This window comes from Apium graveolens, chromosome 7 (assembly GCF_009905375.1).
Source record: "Apium graveolens cultivar Ventura chromosome 7, ASM990537v1, whole genome shotgun sequence".
In the NCBI taxonomy this organism is placed as follows: Eukaryota; Viridiplantae; Streptophyta; class Magnoliopsida; order Apiales; family Apiaceae; genus Apium; species Apium graveolens.
The window spans coordinates 255,537,691-255,559,579 of record NC_133653.1 but is presented as its reverse complement, the minus strand read 5'-3'; the positions used below and the strand labels follow the sequence as shown (position 1 = coordinate 255,559,579).

General features: G+C 34.7%; 1 non-coding gene across 1 annotated transcript; it reads right to left on the bottom strand.

Moving 5' to 3' along the window:
- Window positions 1–21,105: 21,105 nt before the first annotated feature.
- Window positions 21,106–21,211, bottom strand: LOC141676351 (small nucleolar RNA R71). Its single transcript, XR_012556947.1, has one exon. It is a non-coding gene; the product is annotated as a small nucleolar RNA R71 (small nucleolar RNA).
- Between the last annotated feature and the right edge of the window lie 678 nt (window positions 21,212–21,889).

The window sequence follows — 21,889 nt, the reverse complement described above, 5'->3', positions numbered from 1 at the left end:
TTCAATATTGGTTGAAAAAGAGAAAATGTACTTACTCAATTGATTCTTCATGAACCTATTTCCATTACACACCTTGGGATTTTTTGTAAACGTTCAGAGTCGATATGAATGAATTATTGATACTTACAACTTGGCTATATTTAGAAGATCTTAAAGGAATGTATTTTCCTAAAAATTCTTGTGTTGACACCGATGAATGTTATTGTTGATAGAGTTTGGACACTTACTAAAGTATTTCACAGATTTATGGGCATATCTTCTATAAACCCTTAGGAGACAACACTCCTCTTGTAGAGATCGTCTATGAGTTTAACGGGTCTTTGAATTGTAGACACTTACTTTGTTTCTGGATGATTTGTAATCTTTGAATTTTCCCGGATTGGTGGTTAATCCGGATTAACGTTTTATGTTTGATTGTTGCTTTGTCGCAATTTGCTTGTTTAGAAAATATTCTAAGTAGACTGTTTATGCTTTTGATCCGGGTATGACAGCATATCCGGGTTTGTTTACTTTCCTGTTTATCTTTTACTTCCTCAAAGTACAAAATGATTGCCTTAAGCCCGGGAATGAGTCAATATCCGGGTTGAAGTAAGGTTTTAATGTTTACTTTGATCCGGGTCTGAGTCCTTACCTGGATTGAAGGTCGATATTTAATATGGCTTTGCACTTAGAAAATATTCTATATACGAATAGTGTTTTTGATCCGGGTAGGGAACCATACCCGGGTCTTGTCTGCTTTTTGGTTTAATTTGCACTTAGGGAAAATTCCAAGTACAAAATAATTGCCTCTGACCCGGGTATAAATTTATATCCGAGTTGAAGCTAGCTTTAAACAGGTGCTTTTGGTACGGGTGTGATTCCTTACCCGGATCTGTTTTCTTTTTTTTCTTGGTTTGTACCTAGAAATTATCCTAAGTACAAAGCTGTTGTTTCCAACCCGGGTATGCAATTGCAACCGGGTTGAAGTTAGCTCCCAGATTTTGCTTTTAATCCGGGTATAAATTCATATCCGGATTGTTGTCCGGGTTTTGGCTTTATTCTGCACTTGGAAAATGTTCTAAGTACAGGGTTATTGCCTCCAACCCGGGTATAGATTTATAGTCGGTCTGGATCCGGGTATGAATCCGTATCCGGGTTTTTTATATTCTTGGAGTGAATGCATCTAAACCTGGAATTATTATATTCCCGGTTTGATATTTTCTTGATTCGTAATGATTGCTTAAATACTAGCTTACTGAAACAAGAAAATTCTTTTTCATTAATTTGCAATGTTTTTCATACAAGAGTTTGAATCATAGATTGGTTGCTTGCCATAGGCTACAAGTTTTTGATTGCTTTTGGTTGCTTTTTCTATTGATAGAATTTTCTGAGCCTGAGTCCATGCCATGTGTTGGGGATCTCAGATTCATCCATGTTCATCAACTTTTAGGTTCCTGGCCTTAATAATTCTTTGACTTTGTAAGGCCCCTCCTACCTGGGCGTCAGCTTTCCAGTATTGGTTGGATTCGAGGCTTCCGTGTCTCGAAGTACCAGGTCTCCAACTTGAAAGTTCTTGACCCCGGACTTCTTGCTGAAGTGTTCCTTAGTCTTCTTTCTGTATTTTCCATCTTTGCTACAGCCTGGTCTCAGACCTTGTCTTGTAGACCCATAGCACATTGGGCAATTCTTCTGGCCACTTGTTTTTACTTTCTATAAGCCTCTTCTCAATGCCCAAGAGAAGGATCCAGTTTGTTACTTCCACTTGTCTATTTCCTTGAGGGTATGCTATTGATGATTTTCTATGCTTGATCCCCCGTTCTTGGAGATAGGATTCGAACTCTGACCCAACAAACTGCGGCCCATTATCAGATGCCAGGATTCTTGGGATTCCGAACCTCATCAAGATATTGTCCATAAATTTTATGCAATCCTGCTGGTTTATGGTTCTCATTGCCTTTGCTTCCACCCACTTCGTCATGTAGTCAATTGAGACTAGTAGGTATCTTAGGTCTCTTCTAGCCCGGGGAAAGGGTCCCATAATATCTATCCCCAAACAACGAATTGGATTGGAGATAGGAGTGATGAGGGTGAGACTGGGCTTATCCGGGATATGTTGCTGAAAATATGGAACTACTTTAATGTTTTCACTAAGTCACTTGCATCTTGGAGAATTGTTGGCCAATAATGCCCTGCCTTATTATCTTATGAGCCAGGGCCTTCGCAGACATGTGATCTCCGCATATCTCTTCATGGACTTCCATTAAACAATATTCTGCCTCCGTTGGGCCAACACATTTTAGGATAGGTGGGGAGAAGGTCCGGCGATAGAGTATTCCTTCTTTGAGGAAGAACTTTGCTTTAAGGTTTCTCTATCGGGGAATGGCCTCTAAAGAATGGCTAAAGGGTGTTAGAGTTTCCCCAATCTCCATTCCAGAGTCCTTCTCCATTTGTCTTTGAAGTTCTTAGATCATATTTTTGAGGTCCTTCAGCCCCTCCTCATCGTCATCAGAAATGACCTCGGGGGTGGGCTCCCTCCGGGTCCTCTTGTCCTTGGCCTTAGCTAGGAGCCTATCCTCTTCTAAATGTATTATTTTTTTGAATCTTCAGCTCAAGCTTTGCTTCTTCTTCTCTCCTTATCTGTTCTCTCATCTCTTCCAACCTCTTCTTCCTGGTTGCTTCTTTCTCTTTCTCATTTTTCTCTTTTTGGTTCTTTTTCCCCTTGGTTCCGATTCGGTCGAAGACAGATCTCCTAGATTGCTGAGTGTCCCCGAACTCTTCTTGGTCATCCTCCTGCTCATATTCTATCTAAGCCTGAGCTTACTCCTCTCTGTAGAGCCTAATTGCTTTAGCCAGTTAATTGCTTGTCAGGTTGGCCATATGCTCTTTGGCCACTGGAACATTGGTATACTTGTATTGATTGAGCTCAATTAGGTTCCTTGCATCCTGGGGTGTTATTACCCTCTCCAAGATCGGGGTATGTTATGTCAATGGTTGCTCCTGGAGGGTCTCTCGATCGCCCCCAGGGTCTTGTGCCTGAGAGTGATTCTGGTCCTGGACCTGGGTACTTGCGGAGGGTCTTCCAACCGTACTCTTGCCATTATCTCAATTGTACAAACAACTGACCAAGATTTGAAGCTAGAAATGTAGATCTAAGGTTGCTTTTTGTAGATAACAAATTTTTTTTAGAACAATACCAAATTAACTTTCTGGGTTTTGCTAACAATACCGTTGAACAAGTATAGCAGGGTCTAAAATATTGAGACAATATGCAAGCTAAAGCAGATCGGGATTTGAAAATAACCAAAACTATCTATAATACGCACAAACGTGGCTTAAAAACAAGAGAAACTAGGCTCACACAAACGTGGATAAAATAACGAGCACACATAACGTGGCTTAGATAAACAATATTCATAGTTAAGAGAGGGTATGGTTGTTTGTGTTCTTATAGGTTTGAGAAATGGACTCTCTTAAGAGTTTGCTAATGAAGGTGAATCTAGGGGCACCGAGACCCAAGGATGAAGCGCCCCTCCTTCTAGCACCAAATGATAACTCCGGTGAGCGGGGCGGCTCCTTCCGATGCCGTGCCTGGACCTTCTTGCGGTGAGTGAGGTGTAGCTGCTATGGGGCTTCTACAAAATAACACCGGAGGGGGGTTTCAGCCCTGCGACGCCTCCAGTGTGAGAGTAAGAGCTTGCTTGAGGGAGATGAAGATAGAAAGGACAAAGAGTGGCTGCATGTGTACACTTGTTTGTAAGAGAGTGTGTGTGTAAAAATGTGTCTAACCCCTAAAACCTTTCCCTTTGGGGTATTTATAGCCCAAAGGTAGAGTTTAGGGGTTGGTACCTCTAGATCAGGGCCGTTCGTTATTGGAGGCGGATGACGCCTAGCTTGGGTAGATTGCATACACGTGTCTACATACGGACCACCTTTATGATGCCCCAACGGTACGCTGACATGCATCATATTTATCTAAGATGTTAGTTGTTGATAGCTGTCACCATCATGTGCCTACGTACCCCTCCTTGGCGGGTTGTGGGGTATGTATGTGCTTGTTGGGACCCCCCTCGGGTCTGCCCTAGTTGGGTTGGATTCTAGATGGGAGGTGATCCTGGTTGGGGGTGATCCTGGTCCTGGATTGGATCCTGATTGGGAGATGATCCTGGTCCTGGATTGGATCCTGGCTGGGAGATGATCCTGGTCCTGGATTGACCTTGAGCCTGGGTCTCTCCACTTGACTGCTTTGAGTGAGGGGTCCCGGGCCATCAGCTGAGCCCGCCTCACCCCAGATCTGGGTTGGGCTCTAGCTAGGTTGCTTATACCCTATCAAAAATAATTAACATGAAAGTGAATATTACGTGGTTGATAATAGTCGCTTATAAGACTAAATAAGTAATTTTATTAGTAAGCAAACCCATAACAAAAATATAATATTTTAAATACAATATTATAAAAATAGATATTAAAAAAATATAAGACAAAATCGACTTTTTAATAAGAAAATAATAGTTTTATAAATCAGAAAGCTTATTCGCAAGGGTAAAATTCAAACTTTACCATACCCAGATCATAAGTCCCAATGGTAACAACTAAAGTTGTTTTAATCTATGTAACCCTTTTCCACATCCGATCCCTGAACTTCAAAGTAGTTTATTGGTTGTACATTATGTAATTTTCTATCAATATCAATTCTAAAAAAATCTAAAAATAATAGTTGATTCTTCTATTGAGATTTAATTCTCAAATGGAGCTTAAAACTAGTCAAGATCGTGTTTAATTTGATTTGAATTAATTGTAATTCAAGTAGCAATAGATCAAACACATAATTACTTCAAATTTTAAGAACTGTTAACAAATATGGCAATATTAAAAAGTTAATAAAACTTTAACAAATTCATTGAAAATGACGAATTTAACTAAAATTCTCGCGAACTTTGCCCTATTTTTTTAACACCCATAAAATAAAAATCACGCTAACTAGTATATCAATAACATAATATACTAAATATTTAAATAAAGCCACAAAAATATATTTGAAAACACGCAATTAATGTTTTATTTAAAATTAAAGTTCGACAATATCAACAACTAGACATGACATAAAATTGATTGGAGAAATAAGAATCCAGGTTATTAAGATTCAGGTTGACCAAATTTTGACTTGAAACAGTTCAAGGGACACATTTAATGGACATTTAACAAAAAATTGTAATAAAAATTTATTAATCATGTTAATGGATAACAATATATTTAGAAAATTTAGTATAGATCCTAACAAATTTAAAATTTTAATTTTATTATTAGGTTAATGTAATAAAATTTGTATATAATACTACACACTTGCTTTAATATAATTATTAAATAAACTCGTGATTTATGGGTGTATTATGACTTTTATAACTAGTGTGCATCAAAGACGTTTGTCTTTCATCATGTAATCTTAAAGTATTATTATAACTAAATTTAATCGTGAATGAATGTGGATACGATATTGTATGTTACATATTAGGTTACTCAAGTTGATCACTCAATTCAGCAACTGGGCCATTCAACAAAATAATATTGTCCATCGTTCTCAATTCTTCCGACTGTTCACCCCTAGCTTTTTCCTAGTTTTCGTTGCCCCTGTCCTGCATTTTATTGATCTCTATATATACCATAAACTCTTTAAAATCTCATCTCAAATCTCCTCATCAAACTATGGCATATCTATCAACAAATGATTGTTTTGATTTCTCAAACTAATTGATCTTATTTGTGTCTTTATTCGGGTTTTACTATGTTGACACCGGTACATCAGGGTCAGATGAAGAGTCGGAGTATTACATGTACGTTCCACTTTCCATTTAATTATGTGTAGGATCTCAGTAATTTTTTTATACACTTTCGATTTTGTTACTCAACATATAATCTTTGATGCAGTATATATTAGTTTTTTGAGTAATGTTCTGGTCAAGTGTTTTAGTGTCGGTTTGAATCACGATTCTCAACTCCAATAATATTTGGGTAGTGTTCGGTAATCCTTGACTGAGGACCTTCTACTTGACACACACCCGACACAAAATTATGACCAATGTTTCAAATACGAATATATAGCGAGTAGAAATATAACTTAAATTAATTATTAGTTTTAGTAATGGATTCTCGTGATCCCCTGTATCTAGAGTAGATCTACTTTAACTCACCATTAGAAAGAAGAGACTTGCTCTTGTTTTACTATTAATTTTAATTTGATATTTCTCATTTTGAACATTATGAGTTTAGACACAGTTAAGTTCATTAAAAATACTTTCTAAAAAGTTAAACCCATGATCTAGAAAACTTTTAATGTTTTAGTTTGAATGTAAGATTAAAAATGTAGATACACTAAAGAATTATTAGAAATGAGTGGTGAATAGGCCATTATAGAAGTAAAAATTCACCTAAAAGTGATTCATATGGGATTGAAATAACTTCCGTACAAGCCTTGCTTATGTGTGACTTTAGTGCATACATTATGTTTAAACTTTGTAAATTTTTAACAGGTATTTTTGGATGTTGTTTTTTGTAAATTCTTGCAAATTTCGATGGGACTTATGGATTGTCTTAGCATTCCTTGTCATTAAAGGCAATGTTGAACATGTACGTTGCTATGAATATTTAAATATATGTGAGTTATTATTTAAATATGGAAGTGCATTTGAGAATTTTTTAGAGCTTAACTATATGGTTGAATATTGGTATTCTAGTATCAAGCATTTTACACATTCTCCTACATTTAAAATCTCTATTTTAACAATTGTAATTTTTAATTACTCGACATAGTTTAAGATTATCCATTAATGAATATATAATTAATCTAAGTATTTATTTATAGAGATATTTATAGCCCTCGTGTTATATATTTTTCCAAAATTCGTCTTGCACCAAACGGGAAAAGCCGAATTTCGTGGTATGTCGATTCACCTATTTTCTCTGAACATATTTGTCTATTGCTCTTTCTCCGATTCTCGTTAGAGAATTAACACTGGACTGAATTGAGATGAAAACATGATTGACACATTGACACAAGTTCGCTGTTATTTACTCTTAAAATAACAAATTTTCTCATATAAATACCATGATAAACAAACAAGGTTCTTATTTTTTCTAACTTGATGGACTATTTCATGATTTTAATTAAAATGTTTTCTATGTAATTGATAAAAATACGTTCTAAATAATTATATGTACTTGAAATAATAATTAAAGTCGTGATAATTTGTTGAGTGATGTGTAGAGGTTCAAATGTTTAGTTAGTATCTTATCAATTCATATTCATATTTTTATAAATATTTATGTATCTAATTATGATATCCGTTCTTGGTGCTCAAAATAATAATGATTTCATTTTCATGTAAATATAATTAATTTCTTCAAATAAATTATTTAATTTTCCCATGTACCTATTGCATTCACATCCATTTACCTCTCGATTCTATTTGTTAAATTGTTGACAGTGGGCCCATATATTTTTTCAAAGTTATTTGTATACTAAGTTTGGTAGTGAAGCCACTATCTATTCACGTTTATTCTTTTGTCCTTATATATTATCTTTATATAGTGACGTGTGCCCATATGTTTTTTTAAAAGTTTGACTGTGGACCCATATTTTTTTGTTGACAGTGTGGATTCTATATTTTTTCAATTGTTGATAGTGGGCCCATATTTTTTTTTTAAAATAGTTGTTTCTCAGATCTCATAACTAAGCCTACATTCGATTTATTTCCATTCTCATGTCTTTATATGGTATGTTGGGAAAAAACTTGATGTTTTCTTAGAATGATAATTTAGATAAGCTAATGCATACAACAATAAAAGAGATAAATTAGCTAAAATAACAACTAAAGATTTCCACTTGTTTTCATGAACAAATATGTAATAGATTTAAGCAAAAAATAAAGTACACATTCATAACTTTTTTGCAGAAAACATGTAATATAGCCTAAAAATTTGCAAAGTATTAGAGTATAATTTTCATAATTTGAAATGTTGAAGAACAAGATATCTAGTTTCCCTGTATACTAAGTGTAAGGTCCCGTATGAGGGCTATTTTAAGCTAGAAGGGGGGTTGAATAGCTTAATTACCAATTTAAAAATTGTTATGGCATTTTAATATAATTTATCCCTTTTTAAAACATTACCGAGTCGTTATGCAGTTTATATGTGCGGAAAAATAAAGTGCAAGGAAAGAAAATACCACACAGTGATTTTATCCTGGTTCGCGATGGCGCAACCTCTAATAAATTCGCTCACCCCTACTCTAGTTCCCAAGCTCCTCTCCCGGACTCAGGATTTTCGCTTATAATAAACTCGCTCCTTTAGTAGGCGGAGAAACCTTTACATTCTTACTGTCTTGGTGCGTAACACAAGGGTCACCACCTCAAAATAAATATAATACCTACACAACTTATCTTAGACAATAACTTCCCGCTATTTCTTCAAAGTTGTTGTAGAGCCTTTGTGTGGACTTAGCTTCCTTAGATTTTGCCGGTCTTGGATCTTAGTAATCCGGTCTTGGGTCTTTCCTCTTCTTCACGGTGCAAAGACTACTAACTTCCCGTTAGTACGTCTAGGACTTGGGTCTTAGAACGAGAATCACCTCACGTCACTTCACCTCACTACAAAACTAATAAGACAATCCACAAAACAAACCAAGTATGGAAAAGATGGTTTGAACTAGTATGTTACTGTACTAGCCCACAAGTAGTATAATATCCAAATAAGAATATTAAAACTAATTAGTTATACTTGACTTAGGATAATAAATAGTAGTCCAAATATTTTTATGATTACTCCTTTATAGATTGAATAGACAGGTGGAGTAATATGAGAAGTCTTTTTATATTAAGCACTTATGGCTTATGACTTCTTTAGTATTCTTCTTCTTTCGATTATATATTTATAGATCGAAGAATACTTTAATTACAACCTCAGTGTTGTAATTTACCTTTAAGTATATCAACTTAAGGTTTTAAGGTATACTTGTATATTGACGATTATAAGGTCAAAGTATACTCTTATAACTTCAAGAACGTTTATAAGATTTTTGAGTCTTAGCCAAGATCCAAATAAGTTAAGTGCAAGTAATTGGCTTAAGATTGTGCTTTCGAAGTTTGGACGAATAATTACGAGTATTTTATAGATATCGTAGTATAACCCCACTGAACACTGAAAGATGTTAGAAGGGGCTTATACGATATGACTCGTAATTATTTATATACACGATATGTATTAGCCAAGATCTAATTAAATAGCGTGAAATTAATTGGCTAAGTCATGGATTTGATTCGTCCTTAATTTTAACGGATGATTACGAAGTGTTTATAGATCTAGTTATAATCCTTCGGAACACTAAATATGTTAGAAGGGATTAAAACTATACTTCGTAATAATTTATGTGCATGAAATGTGTTAGCCAAGATCCAATTAAATAAAGTGCAAGTAATTGGATAACTCATGAACTTAATCCGTTTTGATATTTGACAAATTACGAAGTATTTATAAATCGAGTTATAATCCCCCGGAACAATAAAGATGTTAGAAGGGATTAAAACTTTATTTCGTAATATTTTATGTGCACAAATAATTTTTAACCAAGATCCAATAATAAAAACAATTGGATAACTCGTGAACTTGGGTCAAATATAATCTCCCTTTTGGAGATCAAGTACTTTTGTTTTTAGATCTTCTTCTTGAGATGATTTATGTGAAGATCAAGTACTTATTCGAATTTTGAGTTCGAATCTTAGTTCTCTTGAGAACTTTATTTATAAGAGATCTTGTATTAGATCTTAAGATGAAGTAGAGAAATTAAGTACAAAGCTCAAATAAAAAGAACTCAAATAAGAAGCTAAAAGTTACCACTTTTGAAGAACGGTTGGAAAAGTTCGTCGGAAAAATTCGCCAGAGGTTCGGCCGGATTTTGGCACTTTGGTCAAACTTGGGCAGCCCTTCAGGTGGCTGGAAGTGGTAGTGGATGAGCTCACTTGGTGGGATGAAGCTTGGTTGGGTGAAGCTAAGCTTGGGGTTTGAAAAACCTTGTATATATGTAAGTATATAGAAGAGAGAGAAGATTTTTGAGAAGGAGTGTGTATATAGAATTTGAAAGAGATGAAGAGAAGCACTTCTTGAAAAAATCCCAGCAACTTTGTGGCTCTTTAGCTTGAAGAAAATGGGTTGAGGTGGGGGTTTATTTATATGAGAAGTTGGATGGATTGAATGGTGGAGATTTGAGAAAAATAGATTGTGGATGGTGTATGTCACTTGGATTGATGACATGGAAAGAAAAGCGTGTTTCTTTAAAACTTTTCATATGAGACAAAAAACTTTATGGGTTCAAAATCTCAGCTGATATATTTGAATAAATATATATTTTCCTTTTCTTTTAATCATTGTTTAATCACTTAATTAAGGATTAAACACCATTAAATATGACCACCTTAAAAACTCCTAAATAAATACCATAAAAAATATAATAATTACTTAAATAATATAAAATGATGTTATGCAAGTTTTGGTCAACTTTAGTCAATGGTAACTAGGTCGAACGTGGTCAACTGTGGGACCAACTGCCTCGATTTTTGTGCCCGGACAAAAATTCTTTGAATGCTACGAAATTTTGACCATACTTATAAAATATCATTTAAATGTTCCATACCAAATTTCAAGTCATTCTAGCATGTGGAAGTATTTTATCTAAAAATAAAACTGTTCTTGTCAGCCTTTTTTCCGAGTGAAAATATCATTGGTCTTGAAATAAAGGAGATGGATCTTTTGACCAAAGTTTTGACTTGAATAAATACTTAAAATTTATTTTCTAATATATAAAATATATTTGGATGATAGAAAATGTGTTTTAGTATTTTTGAATAATTTTCTCCGAGAAATGCTGATTTTACGAACCGGGAGAAAATTATTGTAAGTATACAGAAATGATTTGCATAACTGGATATTAATATTTCAACCATGAATATTAATAAACTTTGAATAAAACTCTTTTGATATATGTAGAGATATATTTTGGAGCGAAGAGTTAAATAATTTTGATATAGCACAATACCTTTAAAGAATATTTCTGATATATTCCTTATTCGAGCTTGTTGCCATATTCCTGTTGCAACACAGATCTAAGAAATATCATATCTTGATGTTTCTTTTTTTGAACATATTTCCTTAGAGATATATTCCATAAAGATATAGTATTGATATTTTGTAAAAATGAAATATCTCTTTTATCTATTTAAAATACATGATTTTGCTAATTTGACTTTTTTACTTTGATTTGGAATAATTAAATTCATGTCCTAATGAAGAGGATCTACGTGTACTAAAATTTATATTTAATCGTACAAATACCAAAATAAATAATATATCGAAGATATCCTTTCAATCTTCCCCTTTTTGGTATTTGCCAAACAAACATAAAATTATCAATGTGTGCTTCCCTTTGGTGTATGCATGAATTTTTGAAAAATATTTTGCACATAAAATATTTAATTACTTAGAGATTAAATCTCTTTCTTGAGATCCTGCAAAATACTTTGTTAGATGTATCATACAATAATATGTTAAAGCATAAGATAGATCCTTATATATCAAGAAGATAATCATATGTAATTTGAACATTAGGGGTCTAATTCTCTTATATTTGATCAATTTAAACATTAGGGGTCTAATTTCTCTTCCCCTTTTGTTTGGTATATGCCAAAAAGAGTATGATAGTCATATACTTAACATTTAAAAAATCAGATATTTATGCTATCAAGTCATAGATAACAAAGCCATTTTATATATTCATGTTTTATTTGATGATTATCAGTTTGATCATAATGATTATAAAACATAATGTGATGATATAAGTGATTCAAGCAAATGCAGTTTCAAGCACCGTGATTTAAACAATTGACAATTTAAAGAAGTTTTGGTTTTACAAGAGAAAATATCAATTATATTGCAATCAGATGTAGTATTAGAAATTGTTTTTCTCTATGAGTTTTGTCAATTGTGTTAATAGAAAACAATGATTATTGTGATTATCATGCATTTATAATATTGTATTCTAGTGATTAACATGCATTTGTAATAGTTAAAATTTGAAATTGTGTGTGTATGTTAATGATTTTGAATTCTGCATCCAGCCACTTTTGCACCTTTTCAGTCTTTAGAACTCAACAGGATACACGAATACAGGACTTAGTGTTGTACAATGCATTCTAATTTGTCAATCATATTTTACACAAACTGTCAATAGTACAAACTATTTTCTTGGTACAAAGTCTAACACTAATACATACTATTTTGTCATTTAGACGATTCTGGCTATTTTCATGTTACAAACTCTAACACTGATACAATCTATGTCTATTCTAGGTATGAGTAACAGACTACACAATTTGGAAAGCTAATACATTCTAAGAAAAAACCACATTTCTAAAAATAATCGATCATAAAAACAATATATATAAATCCACAATACTGATACCCAATAAATTTTACACAGTCAATTTCCGCAATAAGTACAGTTGGATTGGTTTGAGACTGGAACACAATACATCAATCTAGTGTGTGTATGTGAAGTAAAATAAGCCGAGGTTAAAAATTTATACCTGTTTTACCTGGATTCTGATAGGTTGCTTGGGAAGTCAAGTTGTGTTCTTTGTATACTGTGAAAAGCTCTTGCTGGGATTCAAGGGAATCAAATTTTCCATTCTTTTCTTCTGGAGTTCATCAGAGACATTTGAGTTTCCTGCATGTCAGTTATATACAATACAAGGACCAGATATTTGATATGGCAGAATGCAACAAGAATGAGAATATAAGATGCATTAAACACTTAGCATATAATACTCAATGATAAGCACTTAATCAATTCATATCACATTTATATCAGATAGCAGTTAATGAACTTGATAAAGGAGAACACACATTTAGCAATTAGTTCCTAGAAGTCTAGGTGGCCATTGATCACAGCAGTGATCCAGATACAAGGTTGCTCATGGCCTCCTTTCCAGGTCTTACTGTGAGGGCAGTGTGTGTTTGTGCAAATCTTTATTAATTATTAACCAAAGTTTAAGCTTGCACAGAACTGATTAAGTTGATAATTCCTTTAGGAGTATAGAATACATGTCAAATAGGATTACTAAAATTATCATAACATGGTGTTGCATTAAACAAGTAATCCATAAAGCACATAATTTTTGATCTTATAAACATGGTATTGCATCAATCTTATTAAGGGATTCCACGGTATTTATAGATAATCAAGTGTTTTTAAACTATCTATCACATATACAAAGTATGTAATTACACATTTAATCCTTGAGAATTTCAAGCCTACTTACCAGATTTATATACTGAAACTAATTGTAATGAACACATATACACACAGTAACAAGTGATAGCTATACTGATTTGACAGTTATATTATATCTTTACAGAACATCTCATGTTTTGCAATTAATCAGATAAGTAGTTTAAACAATAATTGATCATCCATCCATACTCTGAATTATTTATACAAAGTATATTTTAGGTGAAGCTTTATTAAAATTACAGAATTATTATGATCAAGGACAAAAACCAGAGTTATTGACACATAATCATTCATACATTTAGTATAGAAAAGTATGACATAGTCTTTATACATAAGTTTCATTCAAGATTTATAACTCACATTTTGCCAAATTCACCTTAAACTATGTATAAGATTCTGATTTAGTATAGGTCTTAACAACATATTTCAAATAGATTACCAGATTTAGATTACACATATATATATATATCAATAAAATCATGCTCTGATTGATTAACAATAAGTTTTAGCACAACTAGTTTGCTTCTTAGTGTACTTCAAAATATAACTCAGGAAACTAGTTTAACAATTCTCAATTTGTTAAAACAGGTAGATCAATTCAAGAGTTATAAATACATAGCAAAAAGATTTAGTTATATATATATATAAACATCATTAGTCAGAACATAAGCACCAATATATATATATATATATATATATATATATATATATATATATATCGGAAAAAGATTATCAATAGTTTGACTGTCAAACATACAATATTCATAAATCTTATTATAGTTTGACAAATACAATAATGATGTAACACATATCAAATACAATATTCGACATATTCCTGTTGCAACACAGATCTAAGAAATATCATATCTTGATATTTCTTTTTTTGATCATATTGCCTTAGAGATATATTCCATAAAGATATAGTTTTGATATTTTGCAAAAATGGAATATCTCTTTTATCTGTTTAAAAGACATGATTTTGCTAGTTTGACTTTTTGACTTTGATTTGGATCAATTAAATTCATGTCCTAATGACGAGGATCTACGTGTACTTAACTTTATGTTTAAACGTACAAATACCAAAAATAAATAATATATCAAAGATATCCCTTCACTAAGTTTAAAATACTAATTATTCGCCTAAAAATGATATATCTAACAAATGGGCGACTATATAAAATTATAAGAAATATTTTATTCAAATTAAAAAAAATCATAGGAAGGACATGAATTCATGCGTTTAAGGCCGTGCCCTCAACCTGCCACATGGAACTCAAATTCTCGACCAGAACGATATCAGAGAAGAGAGAGGAGATCATAAAATGGCCCAAAGTTTTTATGTTGCAGCACTTAGGCTCGACGGATTTGGCGGGAAGGTCCTCCCGATTGAAGACATTGATGTTTGAGAGAATGAGGAACGTCGAGGGAAGCTAGCTGAGAACTTAGTCCCAATCCCCTAGACCCTTTAGACCATGACAAGGTCACCTACATTGGAGCCTCACTGGAAAAGCCCTTGAAGGGAGACTGACAAAGTTTCCGTAGGAGAACAATTATGTATTTCTTGGATATCAGCTGAAATGCGTGAGATCAACCCCAATCTTATAATTCATAAGTTGAATATTGATCTGAATCGAAAGGCTCTATAGCAGAAGAACATAATTATGCCCCTGATAGGTTGGAAGCATTAAACAGGAGGACGAGAAGCTCCTAGAAGCAGGGTTCATCGAGAAAGTTGAATTCCCTAAATGGTTGGCTAACCTCGTGATGGTCAAGAAATCCAATGAAAAGTGAAGGATGTGCATCGAATTTACTATTTTGAATGATGCATGCCCTAAGGACTGCAACCCTTTATCGAGGATAGACACCCTGACCGATGCCACTGCTGGGCACGAGATGCTAAACTTCATGAACGGTTTCAGCAATTATAATCAAATCAAAATGCATAAGGACGACTGACTTCGGTGTCTTTTGTTATCTTGTTATGGGTTTTGGACTTAATAATGTATGAGCCACTTATCAAAGATTGGTGAATAAGATAGTCACTCAACTAATTGGAAAGACCATGGAGGTCTATGTTGATGATATGTTGGTCAAAATATTAGTCATGGCCGACTATATTGATCACGTCAGAGAGGCATTCGAAGTGCTGAGGCACCACAAGATGATGTTACATCCAGCCAAGTGCGCCTTCAGAGTTGGGTCTGGAAATTTTTTGGGTCACATGGTCTCGAAGAGAGGAATTGAAGCCAACCCCGACAAGATCAAAGCTATCCTAGACATGGAGCCACCATACTCCATGAATGATGTTTAAAAGCTAAATGGAAGAATTGATGCTCTAGGGAGGTTCATCTCCAAGTCAGGAGACAAATGCCTACCCTTTTTCAAAACCCTGAAGAAGGTGAAGAATTTTAAGTGGACAGCTAAGAGTCAAGAGGCCTTTGAACAACTAAAAAATACATGACTAAAGTCCCGTTGTTGGCCAAACCGAGCCCGGAGGACATCCTTTACTTGTATCTCATTGTTTCTGAGTAAGCAGTGAGTGCTGTCTTAGTAAAATAATAACAGAATGATCAAAAGCCTATCTACTATGTGAGCAATGTGCTCCACATAGCTGAGCTAATTTACTCCACCACTGAGAAGTTTGTACTTGCCCTCATAGCAACTTCAAGGAAGTTGTGACCATACTTCATCTCGCTAATTTTGAGAGTGGGATTATTTTGGAGGCTTTTCAGCACCCAAGGACGTCATCTCACTAACTCTCTGAAGAGTTGACTCAGAAGAGTGGGATTATTTTGGAGGCTTTTGAGCCGCCAAGGAAGTCATCTTGCTTACTCCCAGAGGAGTAGACTCGGAAGAGTAGGATTATTTTATAGGATTTTCAGCCGCCAAGGACGTCACCTCACCTACTCTCGGAAGAATAGGATTATTTTGGAGGCTTTTTAGTCGCCAAGGATGTCACCTCGCCTACTCTGGGAAGAGTAGACTCGGAATAGTAGGATTATTTTGAAGGCTTTTCAACTAACTAGCATGTCACCATGCTTGGTCCATGAAGAGTAGAGCGTCAAAGTCGCAAGATTCAAGAAAAAGAAGTCTAACTTGCAAAAAAAGGGCCGAGGACCCTCAGCCAAGAAGGCTCCAAGGAAGCCACTCTAGCTGAGAGGCCACAACCGAGTAGGCTGCCTTAGAGCCCAGCCAAGTAGGCTGTCATAACAAAAAAAATTGAAAAACTCTAGCCGAGTAGGCTAACATTATGACACCCATCAGCCGAGTAGGCTTCCATGGTGTAGCCTTCTAGCCGAGTGGAGTGAGCGGAGTTGGCTCCAAAGAAGCCTCTAGCCCTTTGTCACGGTCACGTTGATGCCAAAAAAATGAGAGAAAGATAATTTTTAGCCAAATAGACCACCATGGAACAGTCGAGTAAGTTCTAGAGGAGCCCTCGACCCTCTGTCGCGGTCACGGGTGAAAATTTGGCTCCCCCGTCGCGACTACGAACAAAATATTTGGCTCCCCATGGAGAACACAAATGAAATTTTGTGATGATTTTTGACAAAAAAAATGAAATTTTCAGATTTACAAATTAACCCAAATTAGGTTCGATTAGTAAAATTTATACAAATTTTAGCCCTGTTTAGGACCAATTAGCCTCGTTTAAGGCTAATTAGCGTAATAAAGCTTGTAATTAACTGTTATAAAGGTTGCATAACAACTTAACTCAATAATTATCTCGGATTAAGGCTAATTAGCCTCAATAAAGGCCGATTAGCTTACTTTAGCTCAACATTAGACTATATAAAGCCCCATTAGCAGCTGTTATATTGAAATTATCCCAAGTTAGGGCCTATTAATTCCTTTCACCCTATGATTAACAGTTTAACACCAAACGCTACCTAATTAGCCTCGTAAAAGCCCAAAGTATGAAAGATCACTCTAGAATGAATAAGTTACCGTGAATGTGTAGGTCGGTCCACACTTCATAATATGACCGAACCCAAGAAGGGATGAAACAACCCTCGAATCGCGATTATACCATTATAACTTCCATAAAAACTCAAGAAGTTTTCCCGAAAGTTGGGTGACAAATGATATGGATGCGAAGTATCCGTATAGAAATAATTAATGTTAAATTAATTATATCCAACAGTTGACTGGTCAAAGCCCATGAACGCCACAATCAAAAATGGTCTGGGCGACCACGACCCAAATTAGGTCGTGACGACCACGTCCCAAAGTAGGTCACTGCGACCACAGCTCCATACTAGTCCTGATAGTCCGAGTATACTGTGACGACCATGACCCAAAGTAGGTTATGGAATCCATGACCCTGAAAATGAGGTCTACTGCAACACCAAAGCATTGTCCAACATGGAAACGAGCTTCTACAAGGAAATATTTAGAATCCACCATTTAGAGAAGTCACACTTACCATCTAAGTTGAAGACTTTTCCACCAAGTCTCTCCCAACCTAAGTCTAACCCTAGAATCTGCATCTATAAAAAGGACTCTACCTCTCAACCTAGAACTATATTTTTGGATTTATTCTCTACACCACAGAGATACGTAAGCATCTTGTGAGGACCATTAGTCTCAAATACAAGCGCAACCATTAAAACATGAAGCTCAACAACCCTAACATTAAATACAAACGAAACCCTAGTTTTTATTTTATAACAAGAGTTTTCATAACCCTGCATCATACCGCTACTGCAACCTCGAGTGTAAAGTGTGTATGTCTGTTGGATTCAATTCATATCTAGAAACCACATTAATGTACTCCTCTCCATTCTTATAGATAAGTTTTTTTTAATATAAAAAGTTATCTTATTTAGGTGAAGGCTTTCTTAAGGAAGGAAAAATTTATCAGATCACATCCATTCCTTAAGCTCAGAGCTGCTACTACAGATAGGGAAGCAGCCGAAGCAACAAGAATTAGGGACACAGCTGCAGTAGATAGTGTGGTGACTACTGCTGAAAGGAAAAAAAGCCTAAATGAGTCCCTCACGAGGCCATTTAAAAAGAGTTGTTATTAATTTTGTTTGACCTCTTGTTAATCCTTAAAATATATTACATTTGTATTATTAGGCTTATGTTTTTCTTCACTTCAGATATATTTTATTTGGTAAATTTATTCATGTTTTATGTGTGTGTATATTTTTATATTTTCTATTTGAATTTTGATAATTAATAAATTTGTAAAAATTTAATTTTTATCCATCCACCGACTTAATATTACATTATCAAAAAAGATTAAAAACATTCTTTTAAGTTTCTTTATTTATACCGATCTCTTCAATAAGTTCTTTAATGTATTAAATAAAACAAGGAAGTTAGTTAAGAAAATCTTGTGACCAATTATTGTTGTGATATTTTATTCTTTCTGTTTGATTATTTTTATTTATGTAAAATATATATTATACTTTAAACTATACTTTAGCTCCAAAATTTATTAATTACATATTTTTATGTTATCGTCAGTTACTAATTTCTGTGTTTTGTAAAGTCATGAAGAAATTATTTCTCTATTTTGTAAAGTCTTGAAGAAATTTTGCCAAATTATGTAACACCTTACACTCCACCTAAATATGCATAGACTTGAAAGTAGTTGATGATTTGTAGTTAATTGATGTTTCCAAAAATTCACCGTAGACTATTAGATGGGTTTTCACCCGTGAAAAGACCCAATCCTTTTTTCTTTATCAATTTTCTTGATTAAACTTTTGTTTTCCTTAATCTTCTAATTTGATTGGTTTTTGTTTAGTCTCGTTTAGTCTCTCTGATAAGTGGATTTTATATACACTTGGAACGCTTCATTACAAGCTTAAATTGGTGTTTTGGACTCAAGTTATTGGTATTTTGATGTATTTTTGTGTTATTGCATTTCAGGTATCAGTTAAATGAAGAAAGGAGCTTTTAAAGGAAATATGATGAAAAGTGATCAGATTTGGAAGCCAAGGCCATTTTAAAGTTGTAGAGAATCTTGTTAGCTTCGCGTGGACAGTTGAATCGCCTAATTCTGACGAGAAGAACTCAAGTTATGGACAAAATTAGATTCATCAGATTTTTCCAGAAAGGCTGCACGCGGCCGCGTCAGAAGTGCACACGACCACCTGCTGACATGCGGCCGCCTCCGACCCGCATGCGACCGCCTGCTGATGCGCGACTGATTTCGCTGATTTCACTGAAAAACCCTTTTTTGAGTGGAATTTGATAATTTTAAGGGTACAGGTCCACTAGGGGCTTATATATACTTAAAAAAGGGTTTTCATCATCCGGGAAGATTGAGAGATCAAGCAGAAGAACTAGAAGCACAAAATAACTCCGAAAAAGAAGATCTTGTTTTCTACTTGTGATTCTTTGAAAATAGTTGTAACTTTGGATGCTCGTTTTCATTCTTGTTGAACCTAGACCTTTTTTATTCGTACTTTGATTATTATTCAGTTTATTAATACCTTGTTTTATACCATGCTTTCATTGGAACCCATGGTGAGGATGAGTTCAATTATGGGCTAATCATCATCATGGGATTCTAGCGGATTTACTTATGGATTTTAATAATTAATTTGTTTCGATATCTTGGTGTGTGGTGTTTGATTGATATCCTAGTATTGGTTGTGCTTATTCGTCTTATGTGCTTAGCTAACATATAAGATAACGTGTTAATCTCTATTGAAGCGAAAGTGAATATATAGGTTTAGAACTTGCCATACTAGCATAGGTTCATGTATTTGTTATGCATGATTTGTAGATATTTTTAACCATCTTACATGCCCTATGTAATCACGTTAGATAACTTGCGCATTAAACCGTTATGTTTTCAATTCTTATAGACATACAAGGACTAAGCATAATTGGTGTCTATTCAACTTCTATCTCTTTTGTGGATGCTTGGTAGTAGGGTATTCGTATAACGAAAGTTGGCGTTTACTAGTTTCGTGTTATCTGATTAGTGTCATCACCATTACATGCTAAGGTTAAGAATAATAAGGCTATTGAATGAAGTATTTAATGAAGTTAAAATCCCATGTTTGTCTCATATAATATACAACCCTCTTTACTCTCTTAGTTATAATTGTTAGTTTAATTTTTAATTATAAAGGACCTCAATTTGTTATTTGTCTTAGCATTAAGCGATAACCATACATTGTTGCATAGGTGCATAAACTGAACTTAACCTAAACCAGTCTCTGTGGGAATGAATCTGATTTATATCTTATACTACTTGTGAACGCGTATACTTGTGTGAATATTAGCGCGTGTTTTCGCCCTAAAAAGTTTTTGGCGTCGCTGCTGGGGACTCAATGTTAATTTTTAGTTTATGTGCTTGTCATCAGTGATCGTTAAAGTTCACTGACTCAGACTCTTTTACTCTCACGGTTTATTTGTTTGTGTTTCAGGTACTCATTACAATGGGAGATCAAGCAGCATGAATGAAAGCCTTGATGGATTTTTCTCAACCCAAGATCAATGACATTCAATCTAGCATTGTCCGACCAGCTATCACAACTAATACCTTTGAGATCAAGCCTGGCATAATTCAATGGGTGTAGAAGTTAATCCAGTTTTGGGGTTCTCCAACTGAAGATCCCAATATGCACATTAGGGATTTCATTGAGATCTGCGACACCTTCAAGTTCAACGGTGTTTCTGAAGATTCTATGAAGCTGAGACTGTTCTTATTCTCTCTGAGGGACAAGGCTAAGAGCTGGTTACACTCTCTACCAGCTGGTTCGATTACTACTTGGGAAGATCTTGCTCAAAAGTTTCTTACTAAATTCTTCCTTATGGCGAAGACAGCTGCACTCAGGATGCTATTACTCAATTTGAGCAGCAAACGGGAGAATCACTATGTGAAGCTTGGGAGCTCTATATGGAGATGCTTAGGAAGTGTCCTCATCATGGAATGCCTGATTGGATGATCATCAATTGTTTTTATAATGGGTTGGGAGCACAGTCCAGACCCATGCTCGATGCAGCATCAGGCGGAGCATTATGGGCAAAGAGCTATAAGGAAGCTTATGATCTAATTGAACTGATGGCTGCTAATGAATATCAGTATCCAACCCAGAGATGTCCACAGGGCAAGGTAGCAGGAGTTTTTGAAGTGGATACAGCTACGGCTATCATTGCTCAACTAAAGGCGTTGTCTATGAAGATCGATTCTATGGCTAACTATGGTGTTAAGCAGATAATTAGTGTTTGTGAGCTGTGTGCAGGTCCGCATGTGACAGAGCAATGCGCTATATCTAGTGACTCAACTCAGTTTGTGAGCAACTTTCAGAGATCGCAGCAACCAGTTCCAAATACTTATCATCCTGACAACTCGAATCATCCTAACTTCAGCTGGAGCAACAATCAGAATGTGATACAACACCGTTCCAGCAGTTTGGAAATAAGCTATTAAACCCTCCTGATTTTCAGCAATAAATTACACCAAAACAACAAACTCATGGTGCATGTCTATCTTCGAATGATAAAATCTGAATTGGAGGAGTTGTGGCCTATGTGCAAAAACCAGGCTCTTATATGCCAAAGCCAGGCTGTTTCTATCAAGACTATGGAAAACTAAATAGGGAAAATTGC